Source organism: Cherax quadricarinatus, chromosome 39 (genome assembly GCF_038502225.1).
Source record: "Cherax quadricarinatus isolate ZL_2023a chromosome 39, ASM3850222v1, whole genome shotgun sequence".
NCBI lineage: Eukaryota > Metazoa > Arthropoda > Malacostraca > Decapoda > Parastacidae > Cherax > Cherax quadricarinatus.
In genome coordinates this window covers 6,011,501-6,033,544 of record NC_091330.1, presented here as the reverse complement: position 1 = coordinate 6,033,544, position 22,044 = coordinate 6,011,501, and the positions used below count along the sequence as shown (strand labels likewise).

Genomic DNA, 22,044 nt, shown 5'->3' with positions numbered 1-22,044 from the left:
TCATGATAAAACTCCTTCCAAAAAGTTTGCACGTTTTACTTATAATTTTTCTTCAGTTAATTTTGAGATTTCTATTGCTTTTCATTAATAAACATTAACATCTGGGGGGACTGTGAGTTTAATTAGTGTCATATATGCGAGGGAGTCATCTTTGAAGATTAGGACTGGAAAGCTTTGTTCACTTACATAATAATAATAATAATATCTTTATTAACTACAAGTACATGGTATACAGGCCTAGCTGACATCAGTGACATACTAGTATATAGAAAGCCCCTTGTTACGCTGAACATTTCGGGCAAATTAGGTCAGTGTCCCAGGATGCGACCCACACCAGTCGACTAACACCCAGGTACCCATTTTACTGATGGTGAACATAGACAACAGGTGGAAAGAAAACTCGCCGTGTGAAGGTAGAGCTTTAGCCACCAGGCCACCAGAACTTTGCGGCACAGTCCTTGGACTCATTATGTACCTCTGTAATCCTTTGACTACCACCCACACCATGTGTATGGGGTGCATAATAAAGATGTTAAACTGAATAAGCTTTGGCTGGACCAGTGGAGTTGGCGGAGAGTGGGTTGCCTATTGGGCGTTTCACAGGGAGGGAATTTGGTTTACGACAGTGGTCTGGTAAAAAAATCAACAAATTAAAAACTGTCTATATTATTGGTGCACATATACACTCGGCTTTATAGGGTTACCCTATTCAGTATGGTAGTTACACTGCGGGAACGAAAGCTAGCTAAGTTTCCCCTGTCATATTCCATCACACAGGCTTGGTCACACTAGAAATCTGTCAACCTGAGCTGAGATACTTCAATATGGCAATGAGGATATCGCCAAGTATTCCATTAAAAGTTCATCATCTACGGGGGTTCAAGGGTTTTATTCTAACAACGGTGGAGTTGTTGTTACTTGAAAATTACCATCTCTCAAGATACAGACACGGGCCGAGAGGAACGGAGGTAGAGTGGAGCGGACTAATGAAGATTGAAGAAGAAACCCAAGACTTTATTTGTATTAGTAACCCAGGAAGGTTAATAATCTAGGATAATCCAAGAAAGCAGTGGCGTCGTAAGGGAGGACGTTCCGTCCCGGGTGACACCATTTACGGGGTGACACTAATGCCCAAAACAGTGCTGCACCAACATAAGAGAAGAATCCTTCATTTCTATATTACCTATTATATGACCAGCCAGAGTAGAAACATTGGGCGTGTTTCTTTCCACCTGTTGTCTATATTCCCCATCAGTAAAATGGGTACCTGGGTGTCAGTCGACTAGTGTGGGTCGCATCCTGGGACACTGACCTAATTTGCCCGACATTGGAGCATAACAAGGGGCTTTCTATATAGTAGTATGTCATTGTTGTCAGCTAGGACTGTATACCTTGTACATGTACTTGTAGTAAATAAAGATATTATTATTATTATTATTATTATTATTATTATTATTATTATTATTATTATTATTATTATTATTATTATTACAGAGTAGGGAAAATCATTGATTTTGATGATGTGATAGATGATTTTGCAGGACTGAAGGCAAGGAAATGCATGATCAGATTCACTGAGATGTTACCTGTACTCGGGTCAAATCGGAACTAGTGTTTCTCTGGTATTGCAATGTTTTTTCTTTATTTTTCAAATATTTTTTTTTTTCAGTGTTGAAGATGAATAAATGTAGGACTGTTGTCTGTGTACTCAAAGTGGTATTTATGTTTCCTCAGTATTACTACGATTACTTATTCATATAGGAGTGATGTAACTGGAGTTTACTCCCCCCATCCCCCCGTCCTTGGATTTCATGGGGGTGACACCAAAGATGTCGCCCTGGGTGACACCAAAGATGTCGCCCTGGGTGACACCAAAGATGTCGCCCTGGGTGACACCAAAGATGTCGCCCTGGGTGACACCAAAGATGTCGCCCTGGGTGACACCAAAGATGTCGCCCTGGGTGACACCAAAGATGTCGCCCTGGGTGACACCAAAGATGTCGCCCTGGGTGACACCAACCCTAGCGACGCCACTGCAAGAAAGCCAAGCAGTGTGGATTCTTTCCACTGGGAGTTCTTCGCTCATTTGTTTTTTCAGGATACGACCCACAACAGGATTCGGCCCGGGTCCTCTTGGTTATAAAAACTGAATTAATCCGTTTTAATAAAATCTCATGAGGTAGCGACTCAGGAGATGAGAATCTAGGACAGGAAACTCTCAATGAGGGCTGTAGGGAGTTGTCAAGGCTAATTCACTCTGCTACTGAGACACTAAATGAAACATATAAATTAAATTTTATTACACGTAGACACGGAATTTTCGAATGCAGTCGAGAAATATACACGATAATATACACTTGCAAACTCCTAGACCTAGTCCCAAATTTGCATATGGAAATCACATCTTACGAAAGCAAAAGACTCGGCGGATGGTGCAACATCTCCCCAATGAAAAGCAAGGGCGTCATAAGTACGCTAAGAGATAACACACTAAGTGTCAGGGGCCCAAGACTGTCCAACTGCCTCACAGCATACATGAGGGGGATTACCAATAGACCCCTGGCTGTCTTCAGAGGGAGCTGGACAGGCACCTAAAGTCAGTATCTGACCAGCCGGGCTGTGGTTCGTACGTCGGTTTGCGTGCGGCTAGCAGTAACAGCCTGGTTGATTAGGCACTGATGCACCGCGAGGCCTGGCTATGGACCGGGCCGTGAGAGCGCTGATCCTCGGAACATCTTCCAAATATGGTTTATCGAGACAATAACGAATTAATTCTCGTTTAACTGAGACAAATAAGATCAAGAAAGACATCATTTGGTATTGGGAGATGAAGTAACCCTTCACTGGCCATCACTCTAAGAAAACTGACATCATCATCAGGAGGGACATTAGTGAAGAGGAACTCAACGTCAAGACTTAGCAGCTTACTGGCTCCCTTCCCTTCGCGCTCGTGTGTAATTAGTTAATGTTCCATGTTGGACCGAAACGTCGTTAAAAGTTTCATTCTCCCATGGGGGGGGGGATTATCTGCATATTTTTCCAGTCGTGGTACTGTGTTCTTTTGTTATTTGGTAATAATAGTAGTAGTATACGTGGAGGGTTTAGGGGGTCAAAGCCCCCGTGGACCGGTCTGTAACCAGGCCTCTCCGAAGAACAGGGCTTGATCAACCAGGCTATTACTGCCGGTCGCATGCAAACCGCCGTAGTAGTAGTAATAATAATAAACTCACACTCTGTGCGTAGTATGGGCCAGTAGACCTACAGCAGTGCTCCTCCATCCTTATATTCTTATGGGACATTATCAACAGTCCAATATTAATGTTAATATTACGTTGTTTTCAGCACATTAATTCTATATTTTGCAATTAACCTTGCTGGCGACAGAGAGCAGAGGTGGCGCCCCGGGAAGGGGAGACAGGAAAACAACAGTTTACTTAATATATAGTGTGTGGAAACCGGAAGAGCCAATGAGGCGGGAGAGAGAGAGGGAGGGAGAAAGAGTGAGAGGAATGAAGCTGTCGACAGATATGCACGTACGAGACAAAACGAATTTTCAATCAAGGATCCCCAGTGGCCATAAGTCACTTTGACTTTTTTGGGGTTGTTATCCTACGTAATCTACACATATGCTGTTATGTATGATAATTTATGCAACTGTATTTATGTGTACCTGTACCTGAATAAACTTACTTAATATCTGTGGGGAATTGAGTCAGTGTTAGCGAGAGTCAAGTAGACTTGTGTGTGTCAAAAGTGAGCGCGAATGTGTTTTCCCCTCATAGTCACGGAATAATTCATTGCGATTATGACCAGATATAAACATGTAAATAGTTCAATACCACTGTAACTTGTTTAGCTATCAAAGACTCACGAAATCGTAATGACAATTGCAAAACAAACCATATCACGGGTGGGGCTAGAACCCGCGGTCAGAGTCTCAAAACTCCAGACCGTCACTTTAGCCACTGGCCCAGCTAGCCACAATAAAATTCATCCAACTAGGTATATTTATACTCCATAGGAAGATTAGCATAGGCACCATTATGACCGTGGTATTTTTTTTTTTAGCTATCAAAGCTTTACGGTCCAGTCCCTGGACCCATTATGTACCTCTGTAATCTTTTGAGTACCACTCACAGGATGAGTATGCGGTGAATAAAAAAATATTAAACTAAACTAGTCACGCAGTACATTAAGAAGACAGCAGAGGACACTAGAGTCCATGGAGGAGTGATAGGTATCAGAATGATATATTCACTAAAAACTCTCGCTTGGAAGAGGAGCCGTGTGTCGTTTTGACATGATAATGGACCAAGATGGACCGAAATGTCGTCATAAGGGTCCTCTCCATTTCATCTAGTTTAATATCTTTATTATCCATCTCATACCCATGGTGTGGGTGGTAGTGAAAAGATTGCAGAGGTACATAATAGGTCCAAGAACTGAGCCTTAAAGCTGTGACAGCTAAACACATTACAGTGAGTAGTCAGGAAGTAAGTTTATTTAGGTACAGATACACATTAGTACAATTATCATACCTAACAACATGTGTAAATTATCTACAATAACTCAAAAAAGTCAGAAAGTGACTCATTTCCACTGACTTTAATCAAAGAAATGTTAGTGTAGCATATACGTGAATCTGAATTATATATATTACCATATATTTTAGCAAGGTTGAATTTAAACAACTTCAAATATTCCATTGTGGATAATTGACATTTCTTCAACATTTTTGAGTGAGTTGTCTCTGAATTCATAAATTTTTATCGTATTCCATTACATAATGAAGCAGGGTGTGACATTAACCCATATGACCATGTTTACGTTTAGTTATGTCTGCCTAATTACATTATGTCTCAGCCGGAGTCTAGCAGTAGTAACATTCAAAATTTTGTTTATTCTGTTGGATGCGCCATTGAGGCTCTTTCTGTATGATAGAATGATAATAGATGGACTGAATTTTTTTCTGTGAGCTGTTCTAGTCACGGCATTGTGATTTTCTATTATTTAAGGCATATTTATACCGACAGGTGTGTAAGACGCATGGACAATATTTAGGGAAACTTTAATGGGGTACGTTTCGCCCAGAAAGGGGTTTCATCTGTCCACTAGATAGATAAAGGTTTTTCAGTCCACTATAATATGCTTTATGTACTGAGAAAAAATTTGTTAACACACCTACCTCTCTAAGTTGAGCTTTGGTATTGGCCTGATAAAGCTCTGTTTATAACGAAGCGTCGTTTATCAGTGTAGACTGCATGTCCACATAGTGTCCTCTTTACTCTGCTTATTGGCAAGTCTTTCCATGTAACACAACGGAGGAGAGGGCGACAGGCATGTGAGTAAATGAGACGAGAGGCAAGGGTATGATTGATACCAAGACAGACGAGGGAGGATAACAAGAGCACTCCTACGCTGACAAACGAGGGAGGATAAGAGCACTCCTACGCTGACAAACGAGGGAGGATAACAAGAGCACTCCTACACTGACAAACGAGGGAGGATAATAAGAGCACCCCTACACTGACAAACGAGGGAGGATAACAAGAGCACCCCTACACTGACAAACGAGGGAGGATAACAAGAGCACTCCTACACTGACAAACGAGGGAGGATAACAAGAGCACCCCTACACTGACAAACGAGGGAGGATAACAAGAGCACCCCTACACTGACAAACGAGGGAGGATAATAAGAGCACTCCTACACTGACAAACGAGGGAGGATAACAAGAGCACTCCTACACTGACAAACGAGGGAGGATAACAAGAGCACTCCTACACTGACAAACGAGGGAGGATAACAAGAGCACTCCTACACTGACAAACGAGGGAGGATAATAAGAGCACTCCTACACTGACAAACGAGGGAGGATAACAAGAGCACTCCTACACTGACAAACGAGGGAGGATAATAAGAGCACTCCTACACTGACAAACGAGGGAGGATAACAAGAGCACTCCTACACTGACAAACGAGGGAGGATAACAAGAGCACTCCTACACTGACAAACGAGGGAAGATAACAAGAGCACCCCTACACTGACAAACGAGGGAGGATAACAAGAGCACCCCTACACTGACAAACGAGGGAGGATAACAAGAGCACCCCTACACTGACAAACGAGGGAGGATAACAAGAGCACTCCTACACTGACAAACGAGGGAAGATAACAAGAGCACTCCTACGCTGACAAACGAGGGAGGATAACAAGAGCACCCCTACACTGACAAACGAGGGAGGATAACAAGAGCACTCCTACACTGACAAACGAGGGAAGATAACAAGAGCACTCCTACGCTGACAAACGAGGGAAGATAACAAGAGCACTCCTACACTGACAAACGAGGGAGGATAATAAGAGCACCCCTACACTGACAAACGAGGGAGGATAACAAGAGCACTCCTACACTGACAAACGAGGGAGGATAACAAGAGCACTCCTACGCTGACAAACGAGGGAGGATAACAAGAGCACCCCTACACTGACAAACGAGGGAGGATAACAAGAGCACTCCTACACTGACAAACGAGGGAGGATAACAAGAGCACTCCTACACTGACAAACGAGGGAGGATAACAAGAGCACCCCTACGCTGACAAACGAGGGAGGATAACAAGAGCACCCCTACACTGACAAACGAGGGAGGATAACAAGAGCACTCCTACGCTGACAAACGAGGGAGGATAACAAGAGCACTCCTACGCTGACAAACGAGGGAGGATAACAAGAGCACTCCTACGCTGACAAACGAGGGAGGATAACAAGAGCACTCCTACACTGACAAACGAGGGAAGATAACAAGAGCACTCCTACACTGACAAACGAGGGAGGATAACAAGAGCACCCCTACACTGACAAACGAGGGAGGATAACAAGAGCACTCCTACACTGACAAACGAGGGAGGATAACAAGAGCACCCCTACACTGACAAACGAGGGAGGATAACAAGAGCACCCCTACACTGACAAACGAGGAGGATAACAAGAGCACCCCTACACTGACAAACGAGGGAGGATAACAAGAGCACCCCTACACTGGCAAACAAAGGATAACAAGAACACTCTTTCACTGAAAAACGAAGGAGAATAACAAGAACATTTCTACACTAACAACCGAACGACTAAGTACTTCTGGGCAATGTGCAGCCTTAATGACTCGTCGTGTAGTTGATGGGCTTTATACCCAATAAACCTGCCAACCAGGGCAATATATGGGTAGAGGTGGGTTATGAGGGTACAATTGAGCCCGCGGCAGGCCAGCACATGCCCATCGCAACACTTGGTATGTACAGGGTATCAGTCTGCTAGGGAGAGTATGGCGTTGGAGCAGATCCAGGCTCACTTGTTTCCTAATAAATATGAATGATTTCTTTTTCAAAGCTCGCTTCCCAATGAATGACGCACGCTGGCTTAGCACTTCACATAAAAGCAGTGTTTCTATCACCCTGGGTAGCCTAAAGACTTCTCAGAGACCTGAGGTGTGGAAAATACTGTATATATTTTCCAGAAATTCAGTATTTATATGTAAATAGATGGCCATACTGTATTTAATAATATTTATGTCATAGAAAACGGAAAGCTTGCGTCTGCGCAGACGAGACACTCGCCATCTTGGTTTTGAATTTGTATTAGAAATGGTGAATGGGGAAGAATTTTTCGTGCTCTAGAGGTTAAAATTGTGCTGACACCTCCCAAACAGGAGGCAAAAATGGTGGATATGCATTACTGCATAACTTGAGATATCAGACGACTGGACAAGACAGCTCCAGGAACCTCAGATAAGCTCTCTAGATTTGTGTGTAATTCTGGCCAGCATTATTTTCATAGATTTAGTTAGAGTGAGGTTTTCTGAGTATGATATACATTAATCTGCATGTCAAATTGGTGAGTGATATTAAGATATATTTTCCTTCTGTTATGTAATTGTGTATATATATAACCATTTATTATTTTTAATATACAGTCCACAAATTTATATATTTACCAGTATTCTTGGTGTATGTATATTTCATTTAATTAATAGGTCCAGAGCAACTTGTGGTTATGACAGTGGTAGGTATCGAAGGGGGACATTTTTTGCGACCTAGGCGGCCCAAATTCCTACTTGTCTATGTAACATTGATAAATAAGAATTATCTTTGTTATCATTTACTGTTATGTACATAATTAGTTACATTCAGAAAAATTCAATTTTCCAAATTTAATTTGCCCGTTGGTCCTTCTTGAACCGGAGGTAATTAGTGAAGTCATTAATTGGTTAATTACTTAATAATTATATGTGAAATAACAGAAGGAGGTGGATGTTAAGTTCACAAATTTACTTAATGTGTAGTGGATTATAATAATTACAATATTAATTTTGATAAGCTAAACTCAAGTCTGGCTAAGTTTATATTAATTTGTATAATACTAATTTGATAAGACAATTCTGGCAAAGATTTATATCAGTATATGTGTAATTGATAAGACAAGTGTGGATAAAGATTATATTGTGTATAATATTAATTTTGCTATATATCAGTATATGTGTAATTGATAAGCCATGTGTAGCTAATTATTAATGTGTATATTAATTTTCCTATGCCAAATTCTGGCAAGGATTATATTAATTTGTGTAATATAAATTTTGATAAGCCAAGTTGGGCTAAAGGTTTGTATTAATGCACATTTAAAATTATATTATAATTTCTTGCATGTGTAATTGCTAAGCTCAAGTAGCTGGGATTTATTCAAAGGTAAGTTGTAATCAGTGTTGTAAGTTGTAATCAGTGTTGTAAGTTGTAATCAGTGTTATTAATAAAGTTGAATTTAATACATTGCATCATGGCTGAAAATGAGGAAATTAATATAGAAGACAAACATATATATGGAATATAGAGTAAAGAAAGCATCAATACAGGCTAGAAAAGTTCATGTAACCAAGGCATATAATAAGTGCTTGGAATTAATGAATCAAGAAAATGTGAATACTGATGATTTAAAATTGTATTTAGATGCTTTAGGGAATAGATATGATTCATACAAATTATATTACAATAAATATGAAGGAGATTTGTTAGTAAACTGTGTAGATGAGACTGAAGTAGATCTTATGATTAATCAGTATTATGAATTAGAGGAAAAGATTCTTTCTTGTAAAAGTCAGGCCTTGAATAAATTAAAATGTGTAAACCAGGCAGTTAATCAGTCTGCTCCAACAAATAATGTCTTTGCCAAAACTCCCAGAATTGTGTTTGCCTGTGTTTAATCCTGGAGAAAACTGGGAGGAGTTTTGGTCAATTTTTAAAGCAGCTGTGCATGACAGGAGTGACCTAGCCTGTGTAACTAAATTATTTTACCTCAAAGGACAGGTAAGAGGAGATGCTCACATACTCATACAAGCCTTTCCCAATGTAGATGACTCTTACAAGGAAGCAGTTGACTTGTTGAAGGTCACTTATGGTAATATAGAACAAAGTAGGTTGGATCTAGTGAATATTATTGTTAATTTAAAATCTCCAGATCACACTTACAAAGGTTTACAGCAGTTTAGAGTTAAACTGGAGAGCACTCTCAAAACTTTAAGTAATAAATATAATCTGAAGGAATCAGACTGGTTATTGAGTGCCATAGTACAGAATAAATTCAGCTGTAAAACGCTTGAATGGATCTCGAATAAATATCACAAGAGTTATTTTGGTCTGGAGGAAATAAGACTAGGTCTAGATAAGATAAGATAAGATTTCGTTCGGATTTTTAACCCCGGAGGGTTAGCCACCCAGGGTTAAAAATCCGAACGAAATCTTATCTTATCTTATCTAGACCTAGTCTTTTTTCCTCCAGACCAAAATAACTCTTGTGATACTTGTTCGAGAATCATTCAAGCGTTTTACAGCTGAATTTATTCTGTACTATGGCACTCAATAACCAGTCTGATTCCTTCAGATTATATTTACAAGAATTAATTGTTCAGTTGCAGACCAGCCAACCAACTCATTTTAAAGATGCAACACATAGTAACTCTGAGGTATCTGTCAAGTTTCACAAAGGGAAAAATTATCCCAATGGTAATAATCAAAATTCATTTCCTAAAAATAGTTGCATAGGTGCATATCAAGTAGCAAGAATCAGAAATAATGATTCTCCACAAGGTAAGAAGAATAAGTACCCTCCTAAGAGTAGCACAGTTAATAAGAAACCAGTTAAAGAAAGGAGAGATTGTCTTTTCTGCAAGGGTACTCATTTTTCTAAGAATTGCAATGCATACAATTCAATGGAATGATAAAGTTGAAAGATTGGAGGAACTTGACAGATGCATCAGGTGTTTAGGTAATCACAATGTAAAGGATTGTCATGCTAAATTAAACAACTGTTATCAATGTCACAAAGGAAGACACCATATAGTCATGTGTAAAGGTCTATATGATAATGTTGATAATAATGATAATGTTGACAATCCTGACACAACAGTAGCTAATGTAAAAATTGATGCTAATGTTAATAATGATGGTTTTGCTGAAGTAGCCTTACCTGTGTTACAGGTAAAAATTGATGATAAAAGGCATAAATCAAAACATGCAAATGCATTATTGGACCAGGGATCCCAGCGTACTTTCATAAAACTTAAATGTTTTGATGGTATGAAAGTACAGATAGGAGATCCCACAACTTTAAAATTATCTGGTTTTCTCTCGGATAAAAGGGCTCAATTGTATGACACTGTTTATGTAACTGTCAGGTTGGGCAATGAGAAAAAACGTGTTAATGCAGTAATTGTAGATAGACTTCCAGAGAAAATATCTACAGTAGGGCTTAGTAAAGCTACAGAAAGACTCTCACATAATGTAAATTTAGCACCTTCTGAGGTAAGTGATGATTCTGTAGGCCCAATAAATATTTTGATAGGTAGTGACTATTATGCCTCCTTTGTAAAGGGTATGGTAAAGAAATGTGGTGTCACCCTTTTGAAGACTGCAGGAGGCCAAGTAATGTATGGTAGGATTCCTCGTAATAATAATTCATGACTAGAGGAAACTACAAATACCATAACTGTGTGTCTTACTCATGAAGTCGTGCCCCAGTATAATTCTTTCATAGAGGATGGTGTTGAGCCAGTGCATAAATTGTGGGAATTAGACAGCATTGGAATAAATGTAAATGAAGAAAGTCCAGACGATTCTTTTACTCAAGAACAATACCTGAGAGATGTAAAATTTGAATCTGGACAATACTGGGTACGACTTCCGTGGAGACTGAGCCATCCAGAATTGCCCACTAATTACAGAATGGCATCTGGACAATTAAAGGCTCAGCTCCGCGAACTGAGTAAGACACCAGAATTGTTAACTGCCTATAATGATATAATTGCTGAGCAGTTAATTAATAAATTTATAGAAGAGGTACCTCCTGAGCAAGCCAAAATTTATGGTCACTATTTGCCACATCACGGAGTGAAGAAGGATTCTAAGACCACTCCTTTGAGGATTGTGTTTAATTGTAGTGCCAGGAGTAACAAAAATGTACCTAGTTTAAATGACTGATGACAGGTCCGTCGTTGACGGAAAAATTAAGAGATATCTTATTAAATTTCAGGATGAAAAATTATGCCTTTACGGCTGACATAAGTAAAGCTTTCTTAAGAGTGGGTTTACAAGAGGCTGACCGGGATTGTACCCGCTTCTTATGGCCTGAGAATCCTATTGACCCACTTAGACTGGTTTCAAACGGATTCGTTGGACAATAAAGCAGACTGTAAATGGATGGGGTTGTAGGTGCCCTTATCAAACACAAACAATAAATATAAATCAGGAATGTACACGGTAAGCTGTCCAATATACAAGTACAGTTAGAAATAGAAATACAAATAGCTAGAGCTTCATTTAAGGAGGTTATTAATAGAATATTCAAGAGGTTGCTAGTAGAATTACAGTAAATCAACCATTCAAATCATTATGAAGCTCTGTGTAGTCTGCGGTCAATCAAACAAACGGGCTTCCACATGGATAAATTGTCATTTTTGTGGAAATTGATGTCACGCCCCTTGTGCAGATATCCAAGAACTATCTACAAGCAGTATTAAAACAGGGAAGTGTTTTTGGGTATGCCCAAATGAGATCAATCTGTGGACTAAAATCACAAGGGTATTAAAAGAGGATAACATCAAAGCTGCTTTCATAGAAAACCTGGAAGCTTTCTACAACAGATGGGAACATAAAAAGTCTGGGCTGAATGGTACTGCCCTTGATACTGGCCATGTAGTCAGAAACTGTAAGGCTGGAGGTGATGTCCTGGTAGTCAGTAAATGTGGGGCTGATAGCGCTGTCCTGGGAGACAGTAATGGTGAAGCTGGAGGTGCTGTCCTGGGAGACAGTAATGGTGAAGCTGAAGGTGCTGTCCTGGGAGACAGTAATGGTGAAGCTGGAGGTGCTGTCCTGGGAGACAGTAATGGTGAAGCTGGAGGTGCTGTCCTGGGAGACAGTAATGGTGAAGCTGGAGATTTTGTCCAGGTAGTCGGGAATTATACGCAGGAAGGAATACATATAAATGACCTCATAGGGGACAGGAGCCGTAGTAGGGAAACAAGTGTAGTCAAAGATAAGATAAAACCAATATTGCAAACTAGAAATACCACAGGAAATAGCAAACAAGAGGACTCCACTAGCAATAGTGAGGATATATTACCAAAAACAACTGGTGGGAGCTCCATTGTTGGTGCTAGGGAGGATAGGAATAAGACAGGGAAACATGCACCAACAGGGAATACAGTCACAGAAACCCAAGGCAAACGGAAACCAAGCCTGTGCACATACTATGCACTTGGTATCTGCAGGCATGGGAAATCTGGAAAAACAGACGGGACGTGCAACTATGACCACCCTAGAAAATGCCATGCCCATATGACAACAGGAAAATGCAAACTCCCTTCCTGTAAGCTTTTTCACCCTGAACTGTGTACCTCTTCAGTACAGGAAAGACTGTGCTATAACTTAAATTGCCAGGCACACCATCTAAAGGGGACAAAAAGATACAAAATATCCAGGCCATGGGAAAACCTGGGTAGCCACAGCCACTCAAGAGGGAGAGGTTTTTTAGTGCCAGGAAGGAAAAAAAACTGGCAGGAAATGGCAGAAATCGTACACCAAATCCAGTCATTCCTGGAATGGAACCACAGTCGATGGCCTCCACTCCAAACCAACAGATACAGATACAGATACTAATGCCGGAAAAAAAATCCTCTCCCCCCAGTACCAACAATACCACCAGTCCGATGACATTCTTCTTTGCAAATATACAGGGTCTAAAGCCAGCAACAAACAACAAAATACCTTTCATCCGTGGACTGCTTGCAGAGGCAAAGGCAATGTTCGCGGCTTTCACTGAGACCCACATAAAGGATCACTTGGACAACGAAATATGGATCCAAGGTTACAACCTATACAGATGTGACAGAGTGAACAGGCAAAAGGGGGGGGGGGGGTTGGCCTGTACATTGCAGAGTCACTTGTTTGCACAGAACTGCTTAATGCCTCAAATGATGTAGTGGAAGTTTTAGCAGTAAAGGTCGAGAACCAAAACCTAGTCATTGTGGTAGTCTACAAGCCTCCGGATGCAACATCCCAGCAATTCCAGGAACAGCTGTTAAAAATTGACCACTGTCTGGAAAATCTGTCAGCTCCTGCACCCAACATCTTGCCCCTGGGGGATTTCAACTTAAGGCACCTAAAATGGAGGAATATAGCAAATAATATTGTTGCAGTAATAACACCAGGAGGCAGCTCTGATGAAAACTCACACTCACATGAGCTTTTAAATCTCTGCACAAAATTCAATTTAAACCAGCAAATAATAGAGCCTACTAGACTGGAGAATACACTAGACCTCATCTTCACTAACAATGATGATCTGATAAGAAATGTCACCATATCAAAAACAATATACTCAGATCACAACATAATTGAGGTTAAGACATGTATGCGTGGAGCCCCAGACCGACATAATGAGACTAGTCACGAGGGAGCATTCACCAAATTCAACTTCAATAACAAAAACATAAAGTGGGACCAAGTAAACCAAGTCCTAACCGATATAAGCTGGGAAGATATACTAAGCAACACAGACCCCAACTTATGCCTAGAACAGATTAACTTGGTGGCACTCGATGTATGCACAAGGCTTATTCCTCTAAGAAAAAGGAGGAGTAGATGTAAAATAGAAAGAGACAGGCGCTCCCTTTACAGGCGACGGAAAAGAATAACAGAGCAGCTAAAAGAGGTCAATATATCTGAAATGCGTAGGGAGACACTGGTCAGAGAAATAGCAAGCATCGAACTTAAGCTAAAGGAATCTTATAGGAGTCAGGAATCGCGGGAAGAACTAAAAGCCATAAATGAAATCGAATTCGAAGAAACCCAAAGTATTTCTTCTCCTATGTCAAGTCAAAGTCGAGAACAACGTCCAGTATTGGGCCCCTACTTAAACAAGATGGGTCCTACACAGATGACAGCAAGGAAATGAGTGAGCTACTCAAGTCCCAATATGACTCAGTTTTTAGCAAGCCACTAACCAGACTGAGAGTCGAAGACCATACAATAAGTGTCAGGGGCCCGAGGCTGTTCAACTGCCTCCCAGCATACATAAGGGGGATTACCAACAGACCCCTGGCAGTCTTCAAGCTGGCACTGGACAAGCACCTAAAGTCGGTTCCTGACCAGCCGGGCTGTGGCTCGTACGTTGGTTTGCGTGCAGCCAGCAGCAACAGCCTGGTTGATCAGGCTCTGATCCACCAGGAGGCCTGGTCACAGACCGGGCCGCGGGGGCGTTGACCCCCGGAACTCTCTCCAGGTAAACTCCAGGTAGCCCTCTGAAAACCTATCGCTTTAGGAGTGTATTATTTGGTGCTACATCCAGTCCGTTCCTACTTCAAGCGACGATAAATGCACACCTTAAATGTACGGGAAGTCCACTGAGTAAAGTAATGAGCAAACAATTTGATGTGGACAATTTCTTGGGTGTGACGTCAACTGAAGAGGAACTGTTAATGACTTATGGAGAGGCTAATAAAATAATGCAAAGTGCAAATATGCCTCTGAGAGAATGGAATAGTAATTCGTCCAAATTGAAGGACAAAATAAGTAAAGATTACCCTGGAGATGAAGTGCCAAAATGTAGTAATGTACTGGGTTTAAATTGGGATACTGAGAGAGATTTGTTCATGTTAAAACCTAATAATTACAGTATGCCCAATAAATTAACTAAGAGAGTTTTGATGCTGAAGTTCCCAAATGTTTTGATCCACTAGGTTTAGTGTCACCCCTTACTATAAGAGGGAAATTATTAATTCAGGAAGCATGGAAACTTAAATGTGCTTGGGATGAAATTCTACCTGAGGAATTCATTAACAGGTGGGATGAATTAATTGGTGATTATGAGAAAATTCCAATGTTGGAGTTCCCACGCCAGGTGGCCAATCCAAATGGTAAAAATGTACTCCACATTTTTTGTGATGCTTCAAAATTGGCATATGGAGCAGTTGCTTACCTTCAATGTAATAGTGTTATTTCTCTTGTTATGTCTAAAGCTAAAGTGTCTCCAATTAAATCACGTACCTTACCTCAGTTGGAATTAACAGCCATTTATGTAGGTGTCAAATTAGCTAATTATATAAGAAATAAGTTGCAGGAGATAAATATTAGCGACACTGTAATTTGGTCTGATAATGAGGTATCCTTACAATGGATTCGTAATGGAAACAGTAAAATTGTGTACGTACAAAACAGAGTCGCTGAAATTAATCAGATGCAAAAGAAGTATAATAGTTTGGGTCAGCATATGTTAACATTTAATCATATACCTGGTGAGGAGAATCCAGCTGATTTCTTGTCTCGAGGTTTACCTTATGCTAAATTTGTAAATGCTGTATCATGGTTTAAAGGACCGAGCTGGTTGGTAAATAAAGCTAATTGGCCTGTACAAAAGGCGTATATTGCTCCTGTTGAAATTACTGTGACCACCGCTCCAATAGTTTGTCCTTCCTTAGCCATTGATATAAATAGGTATTCTTCTTTACCCAAACTAATCAATGTAACTAAGTTGGTGTTTAAATTTCTAAACAAGATGAATATTTCATATAAGTTTTCACATCCTCTTGAATTTTGGATAAAGAGGGTACAGGAGGAAATCTATGGAAATGAGATTAAATTGATGATGGAAAGAAAAATTGTGAAAGGTTCTATAATAGAGAAATTGGGGCTGTATTTAGAGAACAATGTAATTAGGTGCAGAGGTAGGTTACAAAATGCTGAATTGGGTGATTATGCTAAACACCCTATCTTACTGCCCAAAACTCATCATCTAACAAATTTGATTGTTCTAAATGCCCATAAAAATGTAATGCATGGTGGGGTACAAGATACCTTAAATTGTATTAGGGAAACTTTCTGGATTCCACAAGGACGGCAAAGTGTAAAAAGGGTGATTAAATCTTGTGTAATATGTCGCCGTGTGGATGCCAGATCCTATATGTACCCAGGTCCTCCACCATTGCCAAAGGAGCGTGTACAATTAGTGAAACCATTTGATGTAACAGGTGTAGACTATAGTGGTCCAATAATTTTAACAGGTACGTCAAATGGTGTTCCACTGAAAGTGTATGTTTGTTTGTTCACCTGTACTGCTACTAGGGCAGTTCATTTAGAAGTGGCACAGGACTTGTCTGCAGAACAGTTTATACAGCTGTTTCGAAAATTTGCAGCTAGGAGATCCTGTCCGAGGTTGATGATTTCGGATAATGCCACAAATTTTGTAGCAGGTGCTCAACACTTGATAGAATTAAATAATAGTAACGATGTTCAATCTCTGTTAACCCAGCGAGGGTGTACCTGGAAATTTATTACTCCTAGAGCCCCTTGGCAGGGGGGGCTGTACGAAAGACTGATAGGCACAGTGAAGAGGTGTCTCCGCAAAGTACTACACCGGAAGAGAATTAATTTGGAAGAATTCCGTGCAGTGTTAGTGGAGGCAGAAAATCGTATAAATAATAGGCCTCTCTCGTACATGAGTGATACACCTGATGCAGATGTATTAACACCTTCTCACCTAATATGTGGAAGGAAATTGGAAGCTGCCCCTGTCTATAGAGATAATCCGGAAGAAAGTGATGAAGATTACAATGATGCGGCAGTGTTGTGTAATAAATTTAAAATGTTAAATAAAGTAATTGATCATTGGTCTAATGTGTGGCGTAAGGAATATCTTCTTACACTACGTGAACACTTTTATGGTGCGACAGAGGCAGTAAATCGACAGACCATTCAACCAGGTGACATTGTGTTAATTGACACTGAACAACATCGAACATTGTGGCCTCTGGGCAAAGTATTGACATTGTACCCAGATGCACAAGGTGTTGTCAGGAATGTCAAAGTGTTGTGTCGTGGCCAGGAAAGTTTACGCACAATTAATAAATTGATTCCCTTGGAATTAGGTGTTCAATCAAACGTAAATGAAAATCTGAGGGAAAGTGACACGAGTGATATGGAAGATAACGCAGACCAAGTGATGCCGGAAGATGAAATCGTAGTAAGACCTACTAGGAGAACAGCCACTCAAGCCAGAACTGGCTGGAATCGTCTCCTAAAGGAAGGAGTAATTTGAATCGTTTAGCAACGAACTCCGGCCGGCCGCAGTGTGGAAAATACTGTATATATTTTCCAGAAATTCAGTATTTATATGTAAATAGATGGCCATACTGTATTTAATAATATTTATGTCATAGAAAACGGAAAGCCTGCGTCTGTGCAGACGAGACTCACCATCTTGGTTTTGAATTTTGTACAAACGTTGGTGTAATGGGAAGAAATTTTCGTGCTCTAGAGGTTAAAATTCTGTTGACACCTCTCAAATAGGAGGCGAGATTGGAGGATGTGCATTCCTGCATAACTTGAGATATCAGACGACTGGACAAGACAGCTCCAGGAACCTCAGATAAGCTCTCTAGATTTGTGTGTAATTCTGGCCAGCATTGTTTTCATAGATTTAGTTAGAGTGAGGCTTTCTGAGTATGATACACATTAATCTCCAGTCAAATTGGTGAGTGATATTAAGATATATTTTCCTTCTGTTATGTAATTGTGTATTTATATATAACCATTTATTATTTTTAATATACAGTCCACAAATTTATATATTTACCAGTATTCCTGGTGTATGTATATTTCATTTAATTAATAGGTCCAGAGCAACTTGTGGATATGACAGTGGTAGGTATCGAAGGGGGACATTTTTGCGACCTAGGTGTCCCAAATTCCTACTTGTCTATGTAACTGATAAATAATAATTATCTTTGTTATCATTTACTGTTATGTACATAATTAGTTACATTCAGATAAATGCAATTTTCCACAGGAGCTGATCCCCGGTGTTTTGATAACTGGGGAAGTTACAGCGGTAAATGAGTTTATGACCTGGTAACAACAGCAACGAGTTGCATATGTAGACTTGAATTCAGTCACGAAAATATCATTGCTGCAGCAGTGACAAAAGGGCTTTAATATTTGATTCTAATGGCTTGCTTTCGACCATGGTGAATGATGAAGAAAAGACACGCGTTACATATCAAACTTTTGTTGGGATCACATTTCATTCTGTGTGGAACTTCATCACGCTCTACACAGAGCGAATATCGTCCCAATAAAAGCTTATTCTGCAACTTGTATCTTGCTGGTATTGTTTACCTTTAAGAATGCAATACATTCTCCTCAAGGTGGCTTTGCTCCCCGAAACACACACACGTGAGCCATTGTCTACAAAAATAAGATTTAAACATTCTGTCGGCTCCCGAGTGAGAAGCAGAAAGACATCTCAGAATATTACAAAGGAGAAAGGAGTTCATTGTGCTTTTTTATCAGTTGAAACTGATGTCGAAATGCAGATAAAAGAATCTACCGGAATTTATTGCCAATGTTAAGTTGTCGCTATGTTAAAACGACGCTCATCTGAGAAGCGGGATGAGCCAAGTAGATGAAATCATCTGCCAAGAGCTCTGCTAGCTCTTGGCAGATGGGACAGGTGAAGACATTGAACATATTTCCTTACACATGTTGCTACTGCTCACCTAGTAGTAAATAGGTATCCAGGTGTTAGTCGACTGTTGAGGGGGTCACATTCTGGGGGTTACGTTAATATTTTTATTATGCACCCATACCCATGGTGTGGGCAGTAGTCAAAAGATTACAGAGGCACATAATGGGTCAAGGGACTGGGCCGCAAAGTTTTGATAGCTAAATAAGTTACAGTGGTAATGAACTACTTGTTGTACAAGAATGGTATACAATACCGACAAGAGCACCGTAGTCGTGGAGAATCTCCACGACTACGGTGCTCTTCGCACCTACTCCAAGGTTGAGGGACTGATTACCTCATCTTCTGTACATAGTTCTACTGTCTTCAAGTTATGTCCTGGAATTTGTATTGATAAAGCCACTGGATGGCGAAACGTCTACAATAAAGATACCCAGATGTTGCACATGTGTCTTAATTTCATCAATGAACTATTTACTTATTTATATCTGGTTACACTCGTAATAGTGCTGGGCTTGAAATAAGCTGAAGTAGAATACTAGCCGTTAGCTTGAATAAATAGGTCCTTCATGTGCCGAGAGGTAAAATCAGACTCCATGTTGGAGTCCACGGGAATGAGACAGTAGACAAAGTTGTCAAATTAGCCATTAGGTACGAACATGTAGTTGTCTTCCATACCAATCAGCATACGAGAGACTAGACAAAGGACGTAAAACACAACAAAATAAACATGAAAGACCGTCAGCCACATATCAGTATCAGTATATAGCGACTTGACAGCGACAACCCCCACCTGCCAGTAGGGACCTCACCAGACATCAGCGCACAGCTATGTATCGGCTGCTCATTGGCTACCAAAAAAAAAAAAAAAAGAAAAAATTAAGAACTCAACTGAAGAACAATACCAGCACAGATACCACCGTAGCTATTAATACAATTCCTGTTAGACTGCCAGGCGACACTACCATTACGAAGGCACCTGCAGGTCCCACCAACATTGCACCAGAAGCCTGCCAAAACTCCTAACACTCTTGCAATCACAGAAGTGATATAAGGATACTGATACATGTCCTAACATCATATCTACCTTCACGATACCCTCCCCACGAAAAAAATAAATACGATAATGAGTTGAGATACATATCTACCTCAGCACTGAAGTAAGCCAAATACTATACCACAAAAGACAACCTCTAGTCAAGGACACAAACAGATACGCAGTGACAAACTTTGTATTTTTAAGATGCTTTTGGTGATCCACTCGGAAAAAAAGAGAGGGGGTCGTCATACGATCACGATACCAGCTGATTCTTTTTTCCCCCACTGAAATAAATTGACAACAACATACAGGAAATCCTGATATTATCTTAGTGCTGACGTCAAAACTTGTGTCTTTGAGCCTGGTATTTCTCTTGGTTATCTCATAGAGCTTTCGAGTGCATCCTGTGTTTCATATACTGGAGAACATACATCCTGTTGCATGGGACAACATTCACAACTTGTATGCTTCTTATATTCTCTTTCTTTCACTCTCGCTTTTACACAAGGTTTTACAAGGTTAGGTTTCTCTCTGTGTCTGTCTGTCTGTCTTTCTCTCTATCTATCTCTTTCTCTTTCTCTTTCTCTGCTTCTCCCTCCTCCTTCTTTCTCTTTTTCTTCTTCTCCTCATATTATTATTATTATTATTATTATTATTATTATTATTATTATTATTATTATTATTATTATTAAAGTGAATAAGTTTTAAAGCAACTGGAAGGCACATTCTCCTCCAAACTGTTGAACCAACTGAGCCATGGTTAAGGTTCATCTTTTTCACCATCTTTGCATCAGATAGTGTAATATCTTCACCATGCACTATATGTCTAACTTGTGGGCGGTAGCTCAAAGATTACAGAGGCACATAATGGTCTCCAGGGACTTGGCCCCAGAGTTATGGGTCCAGGGTCTGGGCCCCACTGGGTCCGAGTTTTATGGGTCCAGGGATTTGGCCCCAGAGTTATGGGTCCAAGGACTGTGCCCTAGAGTTATGGGTCCAAGGATTGGGCCCCAGAGTTATGGGTCCAAGGACTGGACCCCAGAGAGCTATATAAGTTACAGTTTTAATGAACTATTTACATGTTTACATCTGGTTACAATAGTAATGAGTTATTTATGCAGACACAAATTCATTCACAAAGGTATTACAGTGTAGCTTATATGTGGGCTTTAAATAAGGTATCCCTGAAGAGATACCTTTAATTGGTTGCCTGATTTTCATATTCCCCCCTTCTTCTTTTCGATTTGATTTAGCTCATAACTTGAGAACTCTTCATCCGATCGGATTCAAATTTTGAACGATTGTGTACGGTAACTAGGACTAGAATCTTGGAACATTTGGCAATATTCGACCCATTTTCGCATTATTTCGTGCAAATTTTAACGTGCTCGACTGATTTTTATTTACTATGCTTATAGTAAGCTGTCTTGCAGAGCTGTTCTATATGAGGCTTTTTTTTTGTAAATGCAAGTGAAAAGTGAACAACACGCACTATAAAGCACCTCTCAGGAGCTATTAAATTTTCGGTACATTATTTCAATGTCATTTACCAAAAAAATTCGTGGTGTATAGAGGAGTTTTATAAGAAAGCTTACTGTATTTGCTCTAAATATACATTTTTTGTATATTTATGTAATCTGACCTAAAATATGCGGCGTAAATTAAAAGAAGTCGTATTTACATTCCGAAGTTGCCGCTAGAAATCACATAATGAAATTTTTGTAATAATATGAGGATAGTCTGCAATGTTTCTGAATTGAATCGTCATAGAAGAAGCATTCGCTCCATAATATATATATATATATATATATATATATATATATATATATATATATATATATATATATATATATATATATATATATATATATATATATATATATAATGTATATACACATACATACATTCTTGTATATACATAATAGAAAGGTGAAGCCGGTGT

General features: G+C 39.8%; 1 protein-coding gene across 2 annotated transcripts in view; it reads left to right on the top strand.

Annotated features, from left to right (window-relative positions):
- S2P (membrane-bound transcription factor site-2 protease) overlaps positions 1-22,044 on the top strand; it is a 243,114-nt gene that overhangs the window by 187,507 nt on the left and 33,563 nt on the right. The gene's annotated exons all lie outside the window — the stretch shown is intronic.